Source organism: Ammospiza nelsoni, chromosome 9 (genome assembly GCF_027579445.1).
Source record: "Ammospiza nelsoni isolate bAmmNel1 chromosome 9, bAmmNel1.pri, whole genome shotgun sequence".
NCBI classification, from domain to species: Eukaryota; Metazoa; Chordata; class Aves; order Passeriformes; family Passerellidae; genus Ammospiza; species Ammospiza nelsoni.
The window spans coordinates 24,486,367-24,513,701 of record NC_080641.1 but is presented as its reverse complement, the minus strand read 5'-3'; the positions used below and the strand labels follow the sequence as shown (position 1 = coordinate 24,513,701).

The 27,335-nt window shown below is 38.8% G+C and overlaps 1 long non-coding RNA gene across 1 annotated transcript; it reads left to right on the top strand.

Moving 5' to 3' along the window:
- The first annotated feature begins 13,314 nt into the window (after window positions 1-13,314).
- On the top strand, window positions 13,315-14,817 carry LOC132077122 (uncharacterized). Its single transcript, XR_009419000.1, has 2 exons — window positions 13,315-13,438; window positions 13,800-14,817. It is a non-coding gene; the product is annotated as an uncharacterized LOC132077122 (long non-coding RNA).
- The last annotated feature ends 12,518 nt before the right edge of the window (window positions 14,818-27,335 follow it).

The following is a 27,335-nucleotide window of genomic DNA, read 5'->3' as shown; positions in this document are numbered from 1 at the left end:
TAAACTCCACTTCAGCAAATTTTTGTAAAACGTGAAAATAAAATTGAAGAAACTCTAAGGAGATGGTAAAATTTTGTACATATCGTTGCTCATTTGAGCCCTCAAGGATGTATTACTTTGCAAAAGGAGTTTGAGCATTTCTTCTTTTTCAATAATTGCAAGTCTGAGCCCACAGTCTTCTGTTGCAGTCGAGCACACTCTCTGTCTTGTGCAGGGCTGCTTTAGGTGATTTACTCATGGTAATGAGGGGTTAAAGTGTTGTGGGCCATATAATTTGTTCTTTAAACTTCTAGGTGAAAAACAAAAAGGAAATTCCAAGAATTCCTTGTTGGTTTCAAAACATAAAACTCAAATGTCAAATTTTGTGGACGTGTTTATGTACTCTACTGTTAGTTACCAACATGCCACTGGTTATAAAATGTATTAAAATGAAGAATTCCTTAAAAAAAAAGAGAAAAAGTACTATGGATAATGCACAAAATGTTGCCTGTAGTAGATAACCACTTGTGTTTTGGCCATTCATTTTATTTTGAGAAATTAATGTTGTTCAATCAATTTATACTGAGGGAATAATTTGTCTCATTACACTGATAAAATACTAAGATAAATTTAATCTCTGAAGCTCTAATTCTACAGAGGGCTGCCTCTTGTCACAGTGGCCTATTTTTGTGGAGTTTATTTCAGGCCTAAGATTTAAATAGTGATTGCAATTTTACTAGCATTTACTGCAATAAAACATGTCACTATATCTTACTTTTTCAGTGTTCTCAAAGCACTCACTATTTTCAGCACATAAGACAGGTACCACTACCTAATCTGGTAGATTATTTGCATTTTCCATCCATGCATGAATAAATTGTCACATGAGAATCACACTGCCTTATAAAGCATGATAAATACTTCTCTCTCTTTGTAGTGATTTGTGTAGCAAATTAACGTTGTTTTACTAATAAAATACAGCCTTTAAAACCTAACCAATAATGACACTAATGCTTTGTACAGTGAAAATGTCATTAAATGTCACTACAAAAGTCTCCCAGGTTAGTTAGACAAACTAATTCTAAGACATGAGCTCTATTTAAGTGCTGATCAGAGAGGGACTATAAACATCTTGTTAGTGTGTGCTGCACATGGAGGTGAATGTTGGGGAATAATCCACTCAAAATCTGAGGTGCAATGGCCCAGAACAGTAACTCAGCCCAAACTCAGCTGTTCTAAAAGCGACTGATTCCTTACTTTTATAATTTGGTGCGGAGCCAGCAGAGAGCTGGCAGACAGATGCAATTTGTGCCTTTGCTTCCAGACTTGCTGCTATGTTCAAGACAATGGAAAACACAGCTCTATTTTCTTCTATTTTTGCAGAGTCGTTAGGTAGTCTTTAGATGCAACAAGGGGATTTAATGAAATCTGCTGTTCATAAAGTTCTGAGCTCATCATTTAAAAAATATGATGAGCGATGAATATTTTACACTTTTAAAGGAACAAATTTTGCAAATTACAGGTACATCTTTTGTGACACCTTTAATATGCCAAATTATGCTTCAGTTAAACCTGATTTTATGCAACCCTATTCATTCAGCTATTATTCAAAGAGCTATTAATATAATCAGTCTAATTAGGAAAATCGCGTCTGCTAGTCAGATTTGAATAATGCATATACTCTTATTTCTTTATATAATTTTCATCACAATTTGTCTAATTTCTCTTTTTTTGAGATAAATGTAATATAAAGCTTTGAAAACCTTGGTTTTTGTGAATTTGAAAGTGCAATATTAATGTTAAAATTAAGCTAATTTGTAATATTTTGTTAGATTTTTTCTTCCTGCTTTTTAATGGGAACTTATCCTATTTTTCAAATTAAATACTGTTTTTGATGAAAAGAGTTCTGAGAATGTCTCTTCCAAAGTCTGAGTATTGTAGTAAGATGATATATTATGCTTTTATTTTTCCTTTTATTTTTTTTTTTTGCCAGGAGATATTTCAGAACAATTAAAAATCAGAGCCTTGACTCTTTGAAAGAAAGGCATCTTTGCCATGAATTTCAGAACTCAACTCTAGCAATAAGAGCTTCATCTGAAATTTATATTCAGTATTGTTTTCTTGTCCAATTCTCTGACTCAATGTTTATAAGGCATTCTGCATTTAGATGTTGTAATGCATTAAAAGATGTCTGATTTGGTTTATGAAAATGTGAATGAATTTACAGACTTGGAAGTCAAAGAGAAAATCCTCAACGTTTCACGAGGATACTTGTACATAGTAACAACTTTGAATGAAAAGTATGCAGCCTGCAGTGCAGACTTTGTCCTCAGAAAAGGAATGTTTAATGTGTGAGATTCAGGCACTGACAACTAAAATAGATTGAGACTGCATAAATGTACAGAAAAAATATTTTTTTCACCTATTGCAACATGCACTGTCATTAAATAGAACACAGTGTCTGAATGCAGCAACAGAGTTTCCGTAGATTGAATAGAAGCAATCTCCTGATATATTGATATTGTCTTTATCTCTCCTGCTGTTAGTAAACAGAGAGGTTGGGAACAGCTTTTTCAGTTTTCTTTAATGGCACTCCTTACCTAAATCTCTATTGTCATGTCTGAGCTCTTTCAGAGAAATGTAGCTGTTGGTTTTGTACCTGGATCATTATTTCCTGGGGTTCTCCCAGTCCCCTGAGAACTAATGCAGGTTTCCAAGTTGTTATAAACTGATTTTACTATAGTATTTGAAGGAGAGGGAGAATCAGGGAGAAATAAATGTCTACTTTTCTTTGAAATGAAGTCTGCAGGTCAGACTAGCGGCAGCAATTCAATGTAAATCCCTGTCAGGATCAGTGTGGATGTTGGGTGCATGGCCCCAGTGGTTCTGGTCGGCGGAACTGTTGCTGTGGTTCTTGGCATGTTTGCCAAGGAGCTCTCCTGCCCTGATAATGTTTGATAGGAATGTGGGCTCATGAATGTAGTATAGAAATGATTGCCTTCTTTTTGGGATGAATAATAAAATATTTTATTGTAATTTTTTAGGGGTAAGGTTTTTAGCATGAACTGCATTAATTAACTATAAGAAGGAAATAAGGTATTTGAATTTTAGATGAGATCTAGCTGAAGAAACGTATTGCACCACAATATCTAATAATGCAATTTTCTGCTTACAAAAAATATTGGTTTTTTTAAGTTTTTCCAAATCTTTACTTTTTAACAGGAAAATAATGGTGAACAGTGAGGGAGGAGACTTCTTAGTTTAGTGGAAAAAGCTTTTAATGACAGACTTAGAATTACAAGTTGTGCTTGTAACACAGCTGACCTGACAGTGATTTGTGTAATCCTTTCACTTGACAGCTCTTCCAGTAAAGGCACAGATTTGTACTTTATATATATAAACCTTCTCTGGCTTCAAATGGGAAAGCAAGCATGGTAAATCCATTGCAAGTCGCAGTCTCCAGGCATTCATATCATAGTATTGAAATCTCTTTTAAAAGCCTTCACACATACTTTCCAAACATTCTCATTTTTACAATGTGGATTTTGTTTCCAATGAGTGTTTTAAGAGATAATTTTACTTGCTGAGCTTAAGTTTTGAAACCAGTAAGCTTTTTTGAAGCATCTCTAACCTAAATAAGCTAAATTTTTAATGATCAGATACAGAAACCGATCAACAGAATGACATAAATCTCAGCTCTGTTGGTAACAATACCTGAAATGCCCAATGGATGTTTGCCATTAGCATGTACAAATTTGATAGTGACAAAATCCTAATTGCAGGACTACAAAAGTGGGGTTAACCTTGTCCTTCCTATGTCAACAAATTAAAAGTGCATGTTGTTTCACAGTTGAGATGTTTTCATTTCATTATCTATAAAGCAAACCAGAAAAGAAAGGGAGTTACAAGTATGACCTCTTTCCAGGAATAGGAGCATTGTGAATTGAGGTGAATCTCTGGATAAATATGCTGTAACTACTTTCTCCTTTGGTAAAGAACAAGCTAATTCCCTTCAATGTCAAGGATAAGTGAATATAGCTATGACAATATTTGTCTTTTAGAATTCCGTGCTACCAACTGAATGTGCAATTTTCTTGGCAGGGTTCTTGGTTAGAGTGAATTGCTGCAAGGGAAAGGTTCATGAAACTCGGCTCAGATTGGTGGTTTGGCTCATCAAGTCCAAGGCAGATAATACATTGCCTGTGAGAGAACCAGCTCTTTTCTTGAGCTGTGCTAATTGTCACACTATTGAGATAGTGAATTTACCAGAAGGCTTTCATAGAACTTACCTGAGGGATGATTTCTTTTTTAAAGAGGCAGAAAAAAGACTATGGCACAAAAAATAGGCTTATGTTAATGAGATTGCTGAGGATACAAACTGGGAAAGATGACATGACAAAAAAGATTGTGGTTAAAACTTGTCCAACAAGTTTGCCTTTAAAACTTGACCAATAGTATTTTAATAGTTCAATATTTTAAAATGAAAGGTCATAACTTCAAATTTTAGGGACTGAGGGAAGTTCTTAATTGGAGATGCTACATGGAAAATACCTTGATGCTCTAGTCATTGAATGACTAACCCACCTGAGGGCTGCATCTGGGAAAAAGTGACTGCTGTGCATCACAGGGGGGAAGACCAGGAGAAACTTGGAGGCAATGTTGCAACCCAGAGCAATTTTTATTTTTATTTTCAACCCTGTGCTCACTGCAGGCTTCCCCTGTTGTTTAAGCATTGGACAGATTTGGAAAAAAGGCCTAATAAAATGATTATGAGAATCTTGAAACATCAGACTGAACATCCTGAGTTCTTTGGTACAGCTAAAAAGAGTTGGTTAGGGTGACAAGGATCTTGGAGAGAGGAGTTTTTCAAACCAACCAACTGCACTGCCAAGAATACAGGTGTGGCCACAAGCTGCCTTCGGTCTGGAAACACTGAGGAGGATTTCTAACACAAATGGAACAGCACAAGGGAAGAGTATGGAGACAAAATCCAGGCTGATTTTAGGGCAGAACTCTAACTTTTATAAAGAGAGGCTGTATGAAATGGTTGCTGGAGCACCAGCAAACAAGGTGTGGTCCCACAGTAGGTTCCTTTTGGTCCCAAGAATTGTTTTATCTGTATTTAATTGCCAGGTGTTTTGAACTCTCACAGTTTGAATTGAAATGTGGACAGATTTGGAAAAGGCAGGTAGGACTGTAGAGAATTTTTTAAAGCTGGAATGCGGGAACTTGCCTTTTTGACTGAAAAGCAATGCCAAAGCCCTCCTGAGGTCTCTCTTCAGAGTAGGTGGTTTTGAATGTTGGCTTTTCTTGCTTTTCTTTTGTATGCTAAATGTATGGAAGCTGTGTCAGGGGAGGAGATATCTCTGGAATGCTGAGCTTGCTACTGCTGCTGGAAGTCAAGAAGAATCATTTCCATCCACAGCTACTGGACTTTTCTTTTGGTGTTGAGAGAGAGGTCTTGGTTTTTGTGTGGATTCAGTGTGCTAAACTAATTTTTCTATCTTTGAACTGTGTTTAAAGCCATCACTACAACTTTTGAGTGTGGAGAGGGAGGCTGCCAAGGTTTCATCCTATCCCCAGGACCAGGTGAGAGAAGTTCTAGTCTTCATCTAGAATTAGGTGTAGGCACTGAGTTGCCCAGAACATGGGAGGGGGCAGAGCTAAGCTCTGTTCATCTTCTAGCTGTGCTTGACTGAAGAAAGGCTGCAGACAAAATGATGTCTGTGGGTTGTGCTGCAGACTGTTGGTTGGGACTCTATTTTCTCCATTGTCTTGATTTCTAGTCCCTAGTAAATAAAAAAATGCCTGTGATTTGTACCCTGCTGAACTCACTGCAAAACGCTCTCCTCCTGTATTTCTGGCCTTTCAAATTTGTGGTTAGTCTCTTGAATGATCAGGGGAAAAGGGATTAGTAAATAGCTTTGGCATTAATCTGTATTCAGCTCTGTGTTGAACATCCATTATTTTTATGATTATAATAAAATGAGTAGCAGTGTAACAGCTGCCTTGGGTTTTCAATTAAATGCATTAATACATATGCAAGAAAATAGCCTGTCTCAGTAGTATTTATAGGGAAAAGAATATTTTTCAAGATTTGTGGCAAATCATTATTATGCCTTTTTTTAATATGGCATTTGGAAATACGAGAGTGGAATTGCCAGCATGCTGCTTTATTGCTTGCAAGTGAAATGTGTGATAATCAGCCCTTTGCAACACTTTTTAATGACGACAATTTTCAATGCATAAATACCAGCTTTATAACTTGATGAACAAGTCTGGAGTCAGTGCCTGGTTTAGTAAGAACATGGTTAATGCTTGCAAAAGGTCCTAAATGCATAATTACAGTTTTGCAGAGTTATTTGTAAAAGAAATTTTGATGGCATGAGTGAAGTGTGTAAAATCGCTGTTTATTCCGATGGCTTGAGAGTTGGGGGCATTTGCTTCCCTCATTGTTTCCAAACTGCTTTATTTTCTTCATCTTTGCTCCAAGTCAGAATGATGCCTTTGGCAGTTTCATTTGCTTGCAGCTTACATTCTTCTCTGTGCCTGTTAGCTTTGCCAAACAACACTGAACAATAAGGGAGTCACTTTTCCAGCCAGCTCAGCTTTTGTCAGACTCCGCACTCCAGCTCATTCTTCCATTCTTTCCAGCTGTATCTTGTATCTGGGGCCTCATGTTCCTGCCTATGAGTCTGAAAGAATGGTCTTATCACACTCTTTTTACAGATGTTGTTCCTTCTGTGGGAGCAATAGACTGCCTGGTGTCCATTAATATTTCCACCATAACAAATGCAAGGGCAAAAGTCACCCTGACTTTATAGCATAGAAGTTGACTGATTAAAAAAAAAACCACCAAAATTACCATCCTGCTATATTATTTACTTCATTTCTAGAGCAAGTTTAGAAGAGTTTAAGAAGATCTCTAAATCTTCATTCCCTTATCCAGAGCCAGTAATAAAGCCTAACAGATAATAAGCTCACCAGGATTAGTATGAGACAAGTAGTGTTATGTGCATAATTCAGTCATTTTACTCATAGCACTAAACCCCTTTTATTGAATTGTTTCACTGCAGAAGGATTTTAATCTTCTATTAGTAAGAACACCTGAATAAAATAATGAATAACCTTGAACCAGTTGGACTGTGAATCTTGCAGGGTTGCCATCTTTCTTCCCAATGCTCCATCTCATACCCAGGATTCCTGGGCTTTCCCCTTTACCAAATTGCTGTTTGCTAATTTACACAGGAACAGAGGCAGGTAACACAAACAAACAGGCAGGTAAGAGAAATATTTGTGTAGAATTGTTGCAAGGGATCCTCATCCATCATAAACAGTTCTCAAAACACTACCCTCAAAATCATCACAGAAAGTTCTTTAGAATCCAGGGCAACTGGCTCAAAAGGCTTAAAAACAAACTGGAATTATTTCTACCTGATACTGTCATTGTGGTAGATAGAAAACAAGTCCTGTGATACATTTAAGTGGACAGACAGTGCAGATTTCATTAATTTAATAAGTTTATTTTCTCCAGCCCATCACTGTGAATGAAGGGCGTCATGATTGCTGAGAGGGTTAAGTAAGGAGAAAAAAAAATTTCTATTTACACACTTCAATTTATGGACAGGAATGTATTTCCTTTCTCTGAAAGGATTCTTTATTGACTGCAGTTAATAAACCTGGATTTTCATAGCAGGTTTTCACTGTCTGAGGAAGTACCTAAATCTACTCTCAAGTATCTGTCCTGAAAAGCATCTTATCTTAGCTAAGTGTAGAAAAAGTCATTTGTATGATCAGCTCTTGGTAGGATTTACAAGAAAAAAGGTTTTGTATTTGCCTACAAGCAATGTGGGGACAAAGACATGAGCTCTGCTTTGTCAGAGACCATGGAGAGACAGGGAAGGATTTGTCCTGGAAAATGTGGAATGACACTTCTCTTTTCAAGATTAAAACAAGCTTTTCAGCAGTTTCTGCTTCCTGCTTCTTCCCTTGGATTAATTCCAACCAGCTTCTTGCAATTATCTCCCCATTATGTTCATGTGGGGTGGGAGTTTAAAAGATGACATCACTCAGACACATATTGTGATATGTATGACTAACCAGTAGTCAACAATGCAACAATTAATTCCTCTGTGGCATTTTATTTGTCACTTAAAAATATTCCTTTGACTCACAGAGTAACTCATACCCTGCAGGAAAAAAAATCTCAGCTCATTAGAGCTGATCTGCAGTTATCACCTGGCTGGTCTCTCCACTGACTCCACTCTCCTCATTTATTTTAACCTTGATCTGAGATCTCACCTCTCTTTTTTTTTATTTTTTATGTCCTTTTATTTGCAGTGGAATGTCTGCCTTGCTTCCAGGAGAGCAAAGGAATAAAAAAGTATTATTAAAAGGAAATAAAAAAGTTAAAAAAAAAAAGCCTTTCTTCTTTCTTCAACAAGCCTGGTGAAAAAGTACAAAAATGGCTAAACTAAGGTATGTCCCTGTGTGAATGTTTCCCCTGAGCTCTAGGCTCAGTGCAAGAAGCATCAGTGTTTTCCACAGTGTCCTCATTTGCACTTTCTTGCTTTTCCTTGAAATCAGACCTGCCTGTAGTTTCTCTGTGGATTTACTTATTCTTTGGGAGTTCATCCTCACAAGAATAAAATTTTTCCCTCTTTGCCTGAATCTGTTTTCAGCATAGCTCATGGAACTGAGAAGCCAATGACATCTGTTTTTCTGAAAAAAATAAAAGTCTCAAGTCTTCTCTACTGGGTTAACCTGCACAATCTGCACAGATCTTTTGAGCACTTTTTTCATTTTTATTCATAATGAGAGTTCCAAATAATGTAGTTTTGGCTGTTGTGAGCCTGAAAGCATGAATGAGGTTACGTTATAAGGTGTTGCTCTATAGGAAATCTTGTTAAACACTCATTATTGTGCACAGGCAGTGAGGGAGTGAATAGTCCATTAACAATCTCACAGAGGCAAGCAGGAGGAAGCAGAGGCAAAGCAACTTTTACTATAGACAGATCAAACATGAATTTTTACTGCCAAATTATGAACCTATTTCTAGAAATATGAAAGCAAAAGAGGTTATGGATGGATTATAGATGTTAAGGCAGCAGAATGTTTAAAATGCATGCATGTAACTACGGTGTACAGGCAGGGCAATTCCCTGTATGCTCCAGAGGCAATGGCGATTTGGGAACAGATCCGAAACAGGCTGAGGGGTGGAGTGCAGCCTGGCTGAAATGATAGTGCGTGTGAGTGTGCAAGAGTGTGAACGAGTGTGAGTGGGTGTGAGTGTGAGCGAGTGTGCGTGAGTGTGTGAGCAGGTGTGCAAGAGTGTGTGTGAGTGTGCAAGAGTATGAGCAGGTGTGCAAGAGTGTGTGCATGCGCAGGTGTGCATGAGTGTTAGTGGGTGTGAGTAGTGTGCAAGAGTGTGAGCAGGTGTGCGAGAGTGTGCACAGGTGTGCATGTGAGTAGTGTGGGGGTGTGCAAGAGTGTGCGTGAGTGTGAGTAGTGTGCAAGAGTGTGCGTGGTGTGCCAGAGTGTGAATGAGTGTGAGCAGCGATTGTGCCCCGGTGTCCCCGTGTGCCAGCATCCCCCCGTGCCGCGTCCCAGCCGCTCCCGGCCCTCTGCACTGGCCGGGTGAATTCCCTGCTCTCCGTTCCCAGTGCCGTTTCCAGCCAGGCCGTTCTGTTCCCATGGATGTCCCCCTCTCTCCCTCCTCTCTCCTCACAGGGAGCACTCACAGATATGTACATCCCTGGTATTATTTAGCCCAAGACTGTGTATGTAAAAGCTGGACATTATTTGAAAGACTGAGGATTTAAAATATTTAAAAATATTTTAAGTATTTTCTCTCAGGAGCAATACTTAGAGAATTTAAAGACCATTAAAATGATTATTGGAGGAGCATTTGTCTTCCACAGAATGATTTCCATTAGTCATGAAGAGTGGCTTTGTTTGTCAGGTCTTAAAATAATGTTGTGGATATCTACAAAACAATGAATATATAAAAGCTAATTTAAATGGTAGTGGAGACTGAGAGTCTCTTCATGTTCCAGACATTTTTATTCTGCAGAATTTCCAATTACTTCTTAAGCCCATTTTATATCTCTTTCCTAAATGTTTAAAGACAATAAATCTTGTTTTACTATTTTCAATCCTTTCTTCTCTTCTTTTTCAAAAGAAATGTTAATACACCAAACAACATATAAATACATTAACATGCTGTGCAGCTTTATCTAGAATGACAAATACACTGGCCATTAATTGAATGGAAGGACTAGGTATTTGGCTATTTCATAAATATATCAGGACTGTGTGCTGATTCATTAGTCAGAATGCATTTGAAGCAAATAAACTGAGATTTAGTAAGTAATTAACAAAAATGCCAACCAGTCTACTGCAGATGCTGCATTTTCTTTCCAAATTCTTTTTCTCACTCCCATATTTTTTCCCATTCTTGCAGAAATGCATTTTCATTTACTTGTAGGTTTTTAAGATTGTAGTTGAGGAAAAGCTTGCTGAGCTCATGCTTGAGTTACCTATTTCTATCAGCTCTGTCTTCAGTAAACACTTTGCAGCAGATCCCAAACCATCTCGTATCAGAACAACAATGGTTCTAAATGCTGTTTGAATTACACTTGTGTGCTCATGAGAGCCCTCTGAACTTTCCTTCTGCTGGGGCTACACCAAAGAGTGAGGGAAGGATTGGGAATTGCGTTTCCTGCAGCCAGGAGAGTATCTGGGGGCATGGCTGTGTCCCTGAGCAGCCTCTGCCCAGCCCAGGGTGAGCTGTGCCCCCAGCCTGGGCTGATGTGCGTGGGGCTGCTCCTTCACAGGCACCAAATTCTTGTGTTTTGCCCTTGGTGGCACCAAACAATTGGGGTTTGGTCAGGGAATCCTTAAAATCAGAGGGTTTTGGGGAAGCTGCAGAAGGCAGTCCTCAGAAAGAGCAGAACTGTGATTGGAGCTGAGCAGTAGCCATGAGATTGGTCAGCAGAAATGTTCTGTGAGATGTAGAAAGGACAAATAGAACAATGCTCTGTGTGTTAGCCCTTGGCTAGAATAGCTCCCTAAGCTACAGAAAAGTATATCTATTAGATATTAGAGAGTTCTAAGCTTAATGGAGCTCTGTGCATTATATTTTAAGGCTTACAAGCAGGTACTGTATTCAAAATAAGCAAGCATTGTTTTAAACAAAGGTATGTGTGCTTATGGTGATTGGATGGAACTACTGTCAATGTGCTTTTGCTTTGTGTGATTGGTCAAAAAACTTTCAAAGTGAGTTGTAACTGAGTTCTTCAGCTGCTGCTGGCATCTTCCCATTGTCATAACCATGTCATGAGACTGATGCTGGAAAATAAAGAGCTCAAGACCTGTTCCCCAGCAGTCCCATCCCGTTGTGACTCTGTATATAAACCTGTGTTAGGCATTATTTGGTAGGGCTGGAGCTGAACCCACGCTGCTGGAGGCTGAACAGGGAAGGGTTTTTCTGTGAGGGAAAGCTGTTTTGGGGAGCAATGACAGAAAAGAGCTCTGGGGGTGAGGGAGCTCCCAGTCCTTCCCCGTCTGAACCAAGGAGTAGGAAATTGTTCAAGCTGTAATTACCCATGGTACAAAGATTACCAGAATACCACATTCAGATCTGGAAGTTTTTTAGTCAGGGAGGTGTAAGAGGAACTAAGAGATTTAGAAACCTTTCTCTGCAGCAGGATTCAGCAAAGTTTATTAAAGAGAAAATAAAGGAGCAGCTTGCCTTTATGTGCAGCATAGATTTGATAACAGCAGCTCTCCTGTCTGGCTGAAAGAGGTAAAATGGGAGCCATGCAATTAAATTTGAGACTAGGCAGTTTAGATTCCAAGCAGGCACATCTTAAACAGTGTGAGTGATTTGCCAGTGGAATGATTTAATAAAGATTGTAATAAATTTCTCCTTATTGAACATTCTAAAATCTGAACTGGGTTCTTTTTGGAAGGAAATGCTCCAATTCAAACAAGATGAATACATAAGTCTTATAGCACAATTTGTTCCAGGGGTCACACAGGAGGATTGTATGATCCAGTCTTATCCTTCTATTGTGCAAAAGAAATCTTTCAGTGGTTGGTCTGTGCACTAACATTGTATGAAAGGATTAATTCTCTAGCAGACCCAAACCATATCAATTCAACAGAGAGCTCTCAAGTCCACTTTGGGGACTCCAGCTTTTGTCCTAGAAGGAATGGTGGCCACAATTCCTTTGGTTTTTGTTGCCTTGAGTTAGTTAATCAGACCAAGAGCTGCTAATGTGTTTAATGTTGCTCATGTATCTTGAGCCAGCATGAGGCAATAATGAAAAAGGCAATTACTAGTTTTATTTTCGAATTTTAAAAATCTATGGCAGTGGGACTGTTGTGCTTTTGATTTGAGGCAATATAAATGAGGCTTCATAGAGCTGCTTTGTGCATAAAGTTAATTGCTGGTCTGTGAGCTCTTCCTGACTGCAAAGTCGTAGGGAAAGAGCAGGTTGCTGCTGTGGCACAATGCAGATGTACACAGTATTTCACCCTTCCTTAATGCATTGCTGCTCATCTCTGCTTGGTTTCTCTATTGGAATATAGAGAATAGGTGGATACTAAAATAAAGCTGTGCTGTTGCAGAGCTCAAATGGAAGTGATACTAGAGAAATTCCTCAAAACAGAGGACACTGTGGCAAATTTGGAAGAGAGATGGTTATGCTAAATAAATGTTAAGGACTTTTTATTTGGATAAATTTACTTAGAATGGGCTAATTAATGTCTAAAATATATATAATTACTTGAAATACACTTGATTTGATACTCTAAGCACAGTTTAATGCAATTCTGAATTCATGTTACTTTAGGAACTAATATTTAATACTAGTGATTCTCACACATTTGCATTTTCCTTAACTTTCTGAACTAGACATGTGTCAGCATGCAGGAGACATTGCTGCCAGGCATTTCACACCTAGAGGGAGTTCTCTTTATTTCTCCTCCAATAAAGCTATTCCTTTCTTGCTGTCTCATTTCTAATGAACCCTGCTGTTATTGTTGTTGTAGTTTTTTGGGGTTTTTTCCTTCTATACCTGGTGAGCAGATGCTCTAATCTGCGCTCAGTGACTACCTCATCTTCTGCCTATGTGCTTGTAATCCTTGTAGAACTCCACAACATGCAAAATAAATTGGTAGAATTGTTAGTAGTGCATCAGGTTGTGATTTTGGAAGCCTTTAGTTAGGAATGTTTGTTCTCCTAAGTGGTTACAGCTGGCAGACTGCATCCTCCATGCCTGTTTGAAATTTGACTCCGGGTTAAATTCTGTGTTCCTGTGATTTGCCAGGGTTAAATTCTGTGTTCCTGTGATTTGCCATGGCTTTAATTACCAATGCACTACATGTTATGGAGCAAACACCAGGAAACCACATGCCTTTATTTGTTTAGATTTTCCATTCTTTCCAATTCAAGGTAAGCAAGAATTATGTTTTGAAATGGGTGATTCACAGGCACAATCATTCCAATTTGGCAATGATACTGAACCATAGTGTCACATCCTTTAAATACAGCACAAAAAATTGCTAGTCTAAAGAAAATGGCTCTGTTTATATCACTGAAACTTCCTTGGTCTTATCATAGCTCTTCTTTTAATAATTGTCTTAGTTTCCTCCTCTAATGGTGCTATATATTCAGGTAGCAATGAAGTCAATAAATCAGACTTTCCTATTTAGTCAGATGTGCAAATATACTTTACTTACCTGAAGAGCAAAGAAAGGGACATGGTGGATGAGCTGACTCACTACAAGAAGATTTCTTCTCATTTTTTCCTTAGCATTCAGTACTGCAATGGCAAAACTACCTCTGATTTATTCCTACAAAAGAAGAGCATACCCACAAATTGCTGTATTCTATGCATCCAGGTTATTTTTTAAGGTTGTATTTTCTTACTTTATTCTTTTCCATTGATTTATTGATAAGATACAAAGGTTTTAGAACTGAAAGCAAAACTGCAGATATATTTACCTTTGGAACATCTACTTTGAACGGCAAATGATTTGTTTGCCTTCCAGAGAAGACAAGCTTCTTTCATTGCTTCACCCTCCATGACCAGCAGAAAGCTCAGAGCTCAGCAGGTGGCATAACTTTCTGAAGGGTTATTTTTTCACCATAAATGCTCAATATAATAGTATTTAATTGCTTCTGCTAAGCTTTTTTTGAGTGGAAAGCAAGATGGATCTCAGAATGATGGGTGAAGACAGGATCTAATGTGCATTTTCAGGAGACAAATGCCTTGCTGCTTCATCCTCCCTCACTCTGGCTCAACTTCCCACGGTGTTTGACCAGCTGGGCTGCTCTCAGCTGGAAGCACTGGATCAACAAATGCTAATATTGACTCTCTTCCTGCCTAATTGGGCTGTCTCTTGAAAGGCTACTGTGATTTACATATTGAAGGTACAAAACATTGTTCAAGATATGGCTACATTTAGCACTGGTAAAAAGAAAGACAATTCAAAATCCAATTCACAACCCAATCCAACTCAAAGGCAGCTCAAAGGTGGTTTCTGTTCTATCACAGGGCCATTTAGGCTGCATGAAAAACACTTGGGAAACCTGCCTGGTGCTTCAGACTTGTCTCTTATCTCACAAAATGCAGAGGAAGCAGAGCTCAGCAGCAGGCCAGAGACAGAATTATTGATGTTACTTCTGAGCACTGAACTGCACTGGGAAGGCAGCTCTTATATATCTCTTTTAAAGACAAGATAGCATGGTTTATTTTCCAGAAATGTCCCCAAATACTCTGAAGTTTTCATTGTTGTTCTTTAATAAATATTTTCTTTTTATAATTCTGAGTTGCCTACTTTACTTGCTTAAATTCCTATTTATTTAAATGAGTGAAATTGCTTTGCAGGTCTGTCTCTTGTTATATTTCCTCTTTCTTAATATGTCTGTCTTTGTAAAACGACATTTCTTTTTAGAGTCCAGTAGATGTTATTTCATTAAATATTTGAAGTCATGAGGTCAGATATTGGAAAAAATATGTATAAAAATATTATTGAAGAAATTCTGACAGAAGAACTATCTGTGCTGTGATGTTCATGAGGCCTGGGGAAAAAAATGCAGTTGCATAGTTACAGCATGTATCACAATACAGAAGCTGAATTAGGCAACCCTGAGTCTGGCATTTCTTAACTTTTGAGAGTTTGCAACCTCTGTGTGTAGGTCACCTCCTGTTGTCACCTAACAAGGAGAGAATTATGATACAACAGATGTTTAACCAGAATGGAGTCCAGGGTTCCTTCCAGTAAAGCTAACTGAAGTAAAGAAAAGCTAAATTACGGTAATATCCAGCATAAAATGCTTGTGTCTGTTTTGTCCTCTTTCTTATCCACACAGCTGAGAGCATTGGAAGGAAATCAGCAAACTTCTGCTACTTGTGTTAAAAACATATATTCTGAAGATTGAATGCAAAGTAACAAACTAACAGTGTGAATACTCAGCTGGATATGTTATCTCACATGGATAAATTTATCCATGTTATCTCACATGGATAAATTGCCATGTGTCCATTTTTAAGTGAAGCTTTCAATGCCGTCTCTCACAGGATCTTTCTGGATGAAATGCCCAGCACACAGCTGGATAAACACATCCTGTGATGGGTGAGCAGCTGGCCCAAAGGGTCAGGGCTCAGGGGGGCACAAAACCTTCAGCTGCAGAGCCACTGGGGCTGCAAAGGCTCTCCAAGGTGAGCACTGCCCTGCAATAACGCTGCTCCCTCCACACCTCTCACACCTGGGCCACCAGTGCTTCAGAACACCTTATTGCAGGGTGGGAGAGCTGCTGAGACAAAATAAATAAAATCAAAGCATGCGGGATGAAATGGCTGAAAACTATTTCTGGGCACAGGAATGGTGGAAATCAGATAATCAACAACAAGACTAAGGTTGGCTAAGATTTCCAGAGCAGGAATATGAGGAGCAAGTTGGTTAAAATAGATGGGATGCTTTCACTCACAGTTAATATGCGCTGCAATCAGCTACCTCCACAATTAAAAGCCAGTTATGAAAAGGGATACACAGTTAAAGGACGTTTTACTTATTAAAGAATAAAAAAGGAAGGACAAAGCAAAGAAAAGGTTTCTTCTTTTTGGCTGTCTTGGTTTGACTGGGGACCTTACCCAGAAGGAACCATGAAACATCTGGCCAGCTGAGCTGAGTGCCCACAGCTCTGAAATGTGAAACACCAGCCTGGCCCGAGCTGTCTCAGCAGCACAAGAGTGCTACGTAACCAAAACACCAACAGAGCCCAGTGTGTGTGTGTGTGTGTGTGTGTGCTAGACTGGCCAGTGCAAAGAACAATTGCCTCCCTGTTTTATACAGGAAAATAAGTGACTTTCAAGAAGAAAATCAGCAGTGGTTAATGAATTGCTCAGTAAATAGCCTGCAGGGTCCTGGATGAGTCACGGCTGTCCAGCAGCACAGCTGACACACAAAACTGCTCTACTTTCTCATCTCTTCCACTGTTTTTTTACTGCAGTGTAATGTGAAGAATCCTTATAAATCAGTTATTTACTCTGTTTCCTGTGTACTCTTTCTGTGGAAGAGACCAAGTGAATTCAGGGTGTCCTGCTCCCACAGTAACATCAGTTTGTAGGTCTGGTAACTCTTTTCTTTCATGACATAAGATTTGATATGTACCATTCTCTCTTTTTTTTCATCATCCTTACATTGTCTTCAGAAGTGAATCTGTTCTCTCAGCTGTTTCTAGGACGTTCAGTATTTAGCTGACTCTTAGGTAGGTTTCATGACTAGCTCTTCATAGTAAATTGATGAAGCAGTACAGAAATTTCCAAGATGATGATGATGATGATGAGAGTCCTGCTTTATTCTTGCTTTTGCAGCAGTTGATGCAATAGATGCCAACTGACTGAGTAAGGCAATGGTAAATAAAGTTTCAAGTATTTTTATGAAAAGTAACTTCCCAGACTGGATTCAACAATACTGTGCCGACAGTATTCCTGATTGGAACTGGAATATGCTACTTTTGATTATTGGTAATTTTCTTTCAAAAAACCCCCAAACCAAACCAAACACAAACCAAACCAAACCAAAAAACCCTTATGAATGGCAGTATGGAGCCTCTGCTGGGATCTTTAAGATGGCAATTTTAGTGATCTCCTGAAGCTCTAACAGACCATGAGTTTTACAGGACTGGTCTGCTTGTTGAGCTTGTTACATTTTATATTTTGAAATTATTGTTTGCTGAACTGACTTACATACTTGTTTGGTTGTTTTTTTTTGGTTTTTTTTTTTTTTTTTTTTTTTTCCAAATGGCCCCGTATGCATTTCTACTGCCTTTTCATAGTATTACCAACAAAATGGACACTGGTCAGCATTAATGCAAAGAGCTGATAAGAGCTTAGGTGTGGGGTTGGATCTGCTGATACTGTTGCAGTGTGATGGTGTAAGAGAACATTTTTCAGCAGGAGGATTTGGCTGCATTTACAAAAGATGGCCTATTTTGGCAAACGAACATTCATGAAAATGAGCGGTGTTTTCAATTTATTTTCTATTTTTTAATTTATTTAACTGTTTCAGGAAGAGAGTCACAGTGAATCATTTCATTATTGCACAGAACCAGTCATCACATACCCTATAGAGGAACTGGCCTTACTGCAGTCTGTTGGCACAAATAAGCAGCATCTTGAAAAAATTACCCCATTACTTCAAGTAATATTGTTTTATTATCCATGTGATAATAGTGGTTACAGTAGAAAGCGGAAACGTGGCACAGTAGAATCGTTATATTGAAGGTTTGAGGGAGACAAAATTGCAACTAGAGTGACTGTGCTTTGTCCTCTATATCCTCTAAGAAAATGTAATTGAAAAAATTACATTTTTTTTCTTAAAAACCCTGGCCAATGAGAGGTGTTATTAATTAAAATACTTCAGATTAGCTATTTTTTAAAGCTGTAAGCAATTAAAGAATTCTTTCTTTCTATTCCAGGGCTTTAGAATCATGTAAGTTTTGTTAGCCTGGAAGAAATGGTAACTTTCTTTTATACAACATATGTGCATTAATAAGTTCAATGAATGGTGGAAATTTCCCAGCTAGAACTGAACACTGGACACTTAAATTGGTGTATAACTTCTGAGTAGTGTGCTGCATTCCTGGCAGGGAATTTGAACTCTGAGTAAAAGGAGGAATAAAAGGCCTCAGCAAACGGATGGAAAGTGATTATTCAATGAAAATAAAATGCAACCAAAGATGAAGTGTTGGAAGAAAGCATCTGAGACTGTCAGAGGTATTTTCTTTCACTGAATTATATGCCATGCACTAAAGAGAAATTGACATTTTCTTCAAAATACAGGCAGCCTGTCCTATTTGTAAAGCTTTCAATTACAAACTGATTATGAGGAAGAAATTCTAGACATTGTCTGTTTATGGTTTACTTCAAATTGCTTCTTGCTTTCAAATTATCCTTCTCTTTTTTTAAAAAGAAAGGGTCATGTCATTTATGCAAAGAGTAACTCTGCAAATGATTCTTTATTTCTGTTTCTTATTTACGTAGGAGCACAAGCAGTGCCATTAACTTTAAAAGGACAGTCATGCCAAATCAACTGTGGGTTTTTTAGGACAAAACCTAAGTACAGGTTTTTATCATGGTTCTAATCCATACAACCAAACACAAGCAGTCAATTATACCCAAAATACAGGGCAATTCTGGAATGGTTTTAAGAACAAATTAGTGGGCACAGAGTTTGTGGTGGTTGGGAGTGTGGCTGAGGCCAAGCCTCATCCCCAGTGGGCACAGCTGTGAGCAGCAGCTGAGCAGCACTGACAGCAATGAGCCTTGGAGTGCCCAGGGGCACCGAAGGGAACAGAGGGCACCCAGGTGTAAAGCATGCAAGACGAAGAACATAAAAAGTTGGGCTAAAGAACAAGGAGGGCAGAGGTTTGCAGCCTTCTGAAGTGGTGTGGCTCTGTATATCGTGCCTGTCTCAACTGCAACGTGAATTCTTTGCCTTTTTATTAAAACCAGAGGGTAAAGGTATGTGCCAACACATGCGTTTGATTTGGGTGCGTTTTCTGCTCTGGACCACCTCATATTCTTTGTTAAGGGCCAGGAGGGAGTGATCTCATGTAAGACTTTCCAAGTGGTGCTAATGAAGGACTTCCTTGCCAGGTGCTCAGTGGGCTCCGCTCCCCTTGCTTTCAGTTGTGGTGGAGGGCCTGCTGCATTCGCTGGGCTCCAGCCCTGTGGTTTATGAGCTCAAGTCAGCATTGCCAAAAGGAATACGATGAGAGAAAATAAACGGCACTGAGGTTTACTTTGAGGATCCCCTAAACTAGCTGGGTTTTGGTTTTTTTTACTTGGAAGTATCAAAATCTACATCTGGAAAATATCAGTGTAACACATAAATACTCTCTACCAATTTCACAGAACAGTCTTCATGTACAACTTGTGGGAAATCAATTTTATGTTATAGGAATAAGGATCTAAAGTCTCCTACTGACTTAAGGGCTCTCTGGAGCTGTAACTAGCCCAGTTTCCTTCTTGTAACATGACCCAACCCATGTTTCAGAACTCCACATTGTGGCCTATTAATTATCATGTAGTTTCCTGATAAAGCCTCAAACACGCTATTACTTGGATATAATACTGTTCCATGTATCTGACTGTCACACTGACAGTATCCTCCAATCCTGAAAGCTGCAGTTTGTGCTTTTTAATTTTTTAAAGGAAAAAACAGGTCAGAAATGTGAAATGTAGTAGGTTGTTCCCTTTTATTTTTTCCTTTTTTTTTTTTTTTTTTTTTTTCCCAATTGAATTGTGTATGTGGGGTGTCTGGGAATGAAGAAAGAGACATATTTTCAGCTTTAAAATTTTTAGCAAGAGGACAACTTGTAGGGAGCGTATTCACAAGGGAAAAATCTTTCCTCTTATCCTCTGGGGATGTAGTCTGTGTTGTGGGAAATGAGCTCCTTGTAGGACAGAGAAGGGCAGGAGAGTGGAGCTTTAAAGCTGTGCTGGTATCCATGGTCAGAGCCCTGCCTGGGCTGTGGGTTACCCAGCAGAGGAGGCGCTGCAGGAAGGATCAGACCTTGGGGCTGTGGTGGAGTCAGTGCTGCAGATTCATGGCTGGATTATTCCTTTTCTTTTCCACTCCCCCTGTAGTCAGCAGACTTGCCAGTCTTCCTCATCCCTTTGCCTTTGGAGCCATGGCTGGAGCTATAGTAGGAGCAAAGTGAATTTCCAGCCTTGTTTAACCCCAGATAGAGTGACAATGCTCTGCAGTCCAGTGTGGGCTGCTCTGAGCCTTAGCTGCAGTCTTTGTTAAAAAGTCCTTCTTAAACTATCTCAGAGGGAGAAAAAGCTTGGTTTATTTGTTATGACGACAGGTTATTACTATCTTAAGGCTGATTACACTGTGCTTCTCTAAGGAGGTTGTCCCATTCTTCCAAATCATTCCTATTGTGTACAGTTAGAAGATGTGCTGGCCCAAGGATTGATCCAGTTTTTTAGACCTCAAACTGTGTTTAGGTGAGTATGATAAAAGCTTTGTGAGTCCTAATAAAATATGAAAAGCAAGTCCATGTTAAAATGCTCAGACCAAAATGTAACTGTGTATTGAAAATGATAGAATGGCCATGCTGCAGAATTCTCAAAAAGCACAGGGACCACTGCAATGACAGATGGATGAGTTGTAATAAATTTCTAACAAAGGGGTAAAAAATCAGATGAGCTAATAATTACAGCAGCAGGTAGACAACACTGTAAAATTCAAAGTTTAAAAACCAGAATAATTAAAGATTATTTGCAGTGGCTTTCTGTCACTGCACTACCAGAACAGTTGTTAAATTCCATTTTCATGGCACTCAAAGCTTCACATAATACAGAATTTACAGCAGAGATCGCTGGTCTCTGTCAGTATCTCTGAGCAAGGTAAATTACTAAACTTACTGGGTTGAGATTTTTTTCCCTATTTTTCCTTATATCTTAGGAAAAATGCCTAGTAAAGCCTACTCCCTCCAAACTATATTTTACTTTACTCTTCCTTTAATCTTGAGGTCTGCTTTGAGAAGAAAATAGATTGCTGAATGAAGGTAAACAAGTTATCCTTGAGAGGCAGCTTTATCAGAATAACCTCTGCATTTTTAAAATTCTTTAAACTTAGAATTAAAATACATTTCTGGGCTTACACTCTGAGGCCAGCACAGAGACCTTCAATGAACAAGCAGGGGTTTCCATCAGCTGTGACCTCAGTGATGTTGCAACATTCTGCTGTAAAACTCAGATGCTATCTTAGGTGATAAATGCATCTGAGTGGTAGGAAAAGATTAAACTTGTCTGGGGAAGAGCAGCCTAGCCAAAATGTTGATTAAATACATGGGACAAACCCCAACTTCTAGAACACAGGATAAGGAGATTCAGATGGATCATCTCCTTTCAGAGAGCCCCTCTCTCCTCCAATTAGAGAAATTAACTGGGATCTAGTCTTAAAGTGTACTGTTTTAAATGATTACTATTAGCATTTTTGTTCTTGCCATTTTGAGTGGGTAGCACATCAGCTAGAGCTTCATATTCACGACATGATTTCACTTCAGCCGAGGGAGGAAGGGAGATTTTTGGCATTTTCTCAGCCACCATGTTGCAATCTGAAAAGCTCAGAGCTGCTGGGAGAGGCAGAGTGCTGCTGTGGGGCTGAGAGAGCCTGGGTTCAGCTTTAAATAAATGCAACTCACCTGTGTCACAAGCACTGTGCAAGTTTGCCCACGAAAGCTTCAAGGTTCAGTAAAATTTCTGCCTAGAGACTTTCAGTTTAAAGTAATGTTTTGTGATCGAGAGTTCGCCTTCTTTGAGATGAATTATAGTAGTTCTGGTAATTTCATGGCCTGTTGGAAACCAGTCCCAAATTAGTGTGCATATTGTCCTGGTGCAGTACAATTCATATCTAAGGTCTGCTGAAAAAACATGTATAAAACTGGAGTTTTTATAAAGCACAGTTGAGGATGCAGAAGGATGATGTTGTTGTGTCAAATACTTCACATTTTCACACACCTGGACAAAGCTCATGTGCTATCTGTGCTGACCTTGAAGGGAAGAATTTCCATGAATATGTTCAGCATTTTCACACTGCCAAAGGAGGATGGCTGGCTGACTCTGGTCTGGGAGAAGCCTGACTCAACACTCCTGCTAAGCTTTGTGGGGAATATCATGTATATTTTATGATTTTTAGGGAGTACAGCTGAGTCTCCACAAAAGCTTGTCTTCCTAAAATGGGACTGGAGGGGAATATAAGTGCCTTCTTCAGAACCCTGCAGATGGTTGTACCTACATCTTTTAATTTCCTCCTTTCATGGGTTCTTTGATCAGACAGGAAGCATTGGCTGTTCCTCACTAGCTCTATTTCTGGTGACCACCACTTCTGGAACTAGTTTGTTTGATTAGCCAAGGATAAAGTAGTGCTGTTCCTCCTCCAGGTTACGAAACCAGATAGATAACATGTGGAGAAACTTCAGGGCAGGGCTCCAAGGGACCTTGGCTGCATCAAAGGCAGGACATTACTGATGTGTCCTGGAATTTGAGTTGGGGCAGCTTCTGGGAGAATTTACCAAAGCTGGTGTCTGACAGAAAGCTGAGCCTGTGTAAAAGGAGTGTGCATCTCACGTGCTGCTCTCCCCAGAGCAGCAGTCACCTCTGCCTTCACCTGCTGCTCCTCAGTGTGTGAAGGTCTCTGCTTTCTCAACACAACTTGTTCTTTCATGGTCTCAGCCTGCACAGAGCCTGACAGCCCTCCTGGTTGTGCCTTGTCCTCAGCAAGTGTTGGAGGAGAGATAGGGGTGCTCTAAAAGGAGATGGACCCATTTGCATCTCCTTATACTCTTTTCCAAATGTCTGAGTCTTAATGGCATCAGTTGCTAGGAATTCCTTTCCTTTGAATGGATTTTATTATGCAACCCATGTGTGTGGAGGGTTTCTTTCCCAGAACTCATCCTGGCTCCACCAGAAGCCAGGCTCATCGTTTGCTGGTTGGTTTGGATCCCCTCTGATGGGTCTCATTCTTTCCATGATTGTGGAAGGACCTTTGACAGAAAACTTGGGGAACAGTGTAGCAAAATCTCATTTTATGTTCTACAAACTTAATTCAGTGAAGTGTAGGCTTTCCTTTGACTGTGTTTTAAAATTAGTATATACTTGATGCATTGATTAAGAAATCATAGAATCACAGACTATGCTGAGTTGGAATGGATCCATGAGGATCATCAAGTCCAGCTCCTGGTCCTACACAGGACACCCCAGGAATCACACACCGTGTGCCTGAGAGCATTGTCCAAATGCTTCTTGAACTCTCACAGGCTCAGAAAACTCCATGGGAGCACGCATTAACCATGGTTAGGCCTGGCTTGGTCCTTTGCTCTGTTTCCTGGGTTTGTGTGTGCAGTTTTGTTGCCCCTGTCCCTGTGTTGGGGACATTCTCTGTGCACAGAGAGCCATCCACCCCTGCCTCCCCGCACCTCTGTAGCCACAGAAACACAGCCTGGCTGTCACAGGTCTGGCTGTGAAATGCTGGGAGCCTCACAGAGGATGTCAGAGGTACAACTTTTAATGAGAGTGTAAATAACTGGGTTTTGTTCAGGAGAGAATTGAGAGACTGGAAACAACCCCAGCTATATGGTTGAGTAAGGAAAAAGCAAGCCATTGGTTAATACAAGTGAAGCAGAAGTTTTAAAAATAACATTATTTAAAATATTATCAGACCCCAGTTTTTGGAACTTCATGAACTCTGTAAAGGAGATTATAGTAGTTATTACTGCAATGATTAATTTCATTTTTCTGGCTGGATCACGTCTGCAGCTGTGATCTGTGTATTCTGAAAGTTTGAATTCAACTCCATTGAGGGGAAATGCTCTTCTGAAGCATTTTGCTTCTTTTCAACAATGACACTATTATGTGGAGAACCACATGTTGCCTATTTTTATACTGCATTCTACTTTCACTGCTATAATTATTTCTTACGTGTTCACTGCTTGTTGTGTACTATGAGATGTTCAGCCTGCAGCTATGTTGTTAAAAATATACTGAATTTCACCCATTTTCTCCTTAGTTTGTCCTTTACTCTTCCTATCCCTTCATCTGCAGTAAATCTGTATCTGGTATTGTAAACTGATAGGAGAAGGAGAATGATGCTCAAACAATTCTGTTTCCTACAAGTGTAATTATAATTTTCAAATCTGAGGAAGAGTTGATAGGTTGATATTTTCAAGCAGTGTCTGGTTTTGCTATACTCAACATCATCACTGTCTAAAAAGTTTGTAATTGTCCTTTTAAAAACTTTTACTAATGTATTCGATTATTATTCATTAATTTTCTTATTTTGGGCTAAGTTTGTGTGTACTATTTGATTCTATAATAATGTAATTTTTGAATGCACTAAACTAAGCTGGACAAGAACTGGAAAAAGTTAATCTGAATTAAATGTTTATCTGCAGACTTGCATTGGGAAAATAGAAGATATAAATTACAGCTGCTGCACTTACAGTATTTTGGTGCATGTTTGTAAAGGGGAACTACAAAAAGCAATTGCTTAGAAGCATCTGCCATGGTATAAAATGGCCAGACGGAGATCACCGCACTTATTAACTGGATCTTGGCAAGGGGATTGTGTGAAAGCTTCTCATCTGGTACTGTGCAAATTTACATGGCTTTGCTTAAGTTTGCCTCCACAGCCTTTAAGTTCATCTTCAGGTTGTTTAAGCAGCGGTATCTTTCCAGTGAAGTAGGTAAGAAATGCTCACGCAGCCTGCTATGGCAGATCAGGGTGTGGTGAAATGGAAACTAGCTTGGAGCAATATCCTCAGCTGTTTTAACCAGCTCCCTAGACAGATAATTTACTGATTTTTTTGGTTGTAGTGTTAGTTTTTGCTTGTTTGTTTATTTGATGTTCCTGTCTGTTAGTTTTATTTTTGTTAATCACTGACTACAGAAATACATTTTAATGGTATCTGAACTTGTGTAATGGATGTATCTACACAAATCTATCAGACATTTAATTTTTTATATTGGTAAAAATACCTTTCATAACTTATGGCCTTAGGTACTCTGTGTATTGTTTTGTAACTATGCATTATTAAAATGGCTCCACATGTGAGCTATATCTGTTTAATAGACCATTAATTTTACAGGTTAAAATATTGGATAATTGTAACGGAATTCAAATTTAATCTTGAATGTTCACCCCTAGGCTGAGAAGATGTAATTTGTCTCAGCTGGAGCACTTGGTTTAGATAGACCACCATTTAAAAACTGAATTCACAAGGCATTTATTAAGCCCTTGAAGAGTCCAGTAATTCTTTCCACTGGTATTTCTGAGATATCCCAAGAAAAATTCTGCACCCATCAAACTGCAGCTCCATGGAGAAAATAAAAGATAAAAAGCGACTTGCTGTCAACACAGTCTAATAGCTGAACATTTAAAATTTTATACTGTAGTCCTTTTGCTAAAGAATCCTTTCTTCTTAAAAAACATGTGAATGGAAAAGAAATGAAAACAAATTCTCAGCCATAACAGTGAGACTTTATGATGCAGATTTAGAATGTCAAACCCTTGCTCAAAAATCAGATAATTGCCTCATAACATCCAAATGGGAAATATCTTCTCTTATTTCAAAAATGCAAGCCATGATCTAGAATGTTCTTTTCCACCTTGTTGTTAAAGCTTATTTTTCACTAAGTTCTAAAACAATTTTATAGCTGTTCTGCAGAACAGCAGTTCCCTGAATCCCTAATCCCACAGATATTTAGTACATATTTAACCTCAGGCATATAAGGGACAACTTTTAGTAGCTTGAAGATAGGCCAGTTTGTAAACACTTCTACAACTTTTTTTTTTTTTTTTTCCCTTGGGTTTTTAAATGGAAAAGCAGGAAAGACTTAAAAAAAAAATAATTACCTTCTGAAGAAGATGAGGAATCATGGCTTCATCACAAGAGTCAAGGGCTGCACATCAGACACTTAAGTCAACTGTATATTGAAGGCTCAGGGATGACTTTGAAATCTTTATATTCTCTTTGGCAGTGTCTGTTCTTGAAACTTTCACTTCCTGTACCTTATTAATGTACTGGTGTGGCTTGTTCATCTCCCATTTATGATGCCATCCAGAGGTTAATTACCAAAATAATTGTGGCACGTGTAAGATCAAAGTTGGAGCTCATATTTGGGCTGGGCTAGGAGTGGCAGCAATTCCCTACACTGCAGACCCCAGCGATTTTCTGCAAGGTCAAGCCATAAAGAAGGAAGTGCAGGGCAATTGTCTGAATTAAAGTGGGAATTGTACCACAACTGTAGTTGGAGCGAGTGGTTCAAGAGCAATGCTAATAACTCTTTTGGTCTTCAGAGATATACACAATTTACTTGACAACCCTTTTTCAGGGCCATATTTATTATAAACATCTGCCTCACAGGAATGCCCTTTACCTTAATAACACTCTAATTCAGTTGTGAGTCCTTGTTTTAAAATATTACTTAGACTGGGAATAAAAGGTTTTTGCAGCCTGTTTTTATTCTTCCATCTTCCGTTAATGAGTCATTATGCCCTTCATTTCCCTAAGTCCTTATGCAAACTCTGCAATGAAGGAAAAAACCCATAATTTGAAGTTTTAAAACAATTTTGTGAAAGGATTTTGTTAGTACCTTGAAAATGCCAACTAATTTCTTCCTGCTTTCTTGCTGACCTTTTCAAAAAAACCACTAAATTTGTTCCAGTACTTCAAATTTTTCCCTAGGCAAACTTTCCCACTGATTTAAGTGGCAATTTTGCTTGAAAATATAGTTGCAATTCTTTACTTTTTTTCTTTATTTGTTACTTTTAGTGGCTATAGTGATTTGAAATCTTGTTCTTTTTTTGATGTTCCTGTGAAATTTATTGGTAGCTGCATTCTGTAACTCATTCAAAGGCCTTTGTTCCTTGGTTGCACAGGTTTTATGAGCACATTGTTTTTCTTTGAGAGATGTACTATTTGAATCTATCTTTACTGCTGTCTAGACTTCCAGTCTGTAGTAATAAATGTATTATCTCAATATTTCACATGCAGTCTGATATTTCTATCTTTAACATGCCTCTGACTTAATTTATGGCCATTATTATTACATCATGCAAGGTAAACTAGCTACATAAATGAAGTACTTGATTGATGAAAGCTAGCGTAATTTTTGAGGCTTTCTAAATAAGTCTTTGTTGGAAAATATCCTGTGTGTAAAGTTTGTGCAGGATTGTGACAAAGTGCTGCTGTGTGATGCCAGCTCCTCAGGAGCAGCACCCAAGGGCTCTTGGAGTTACTCTGAGTCTGCAGCCTGCTGCTGCTGACC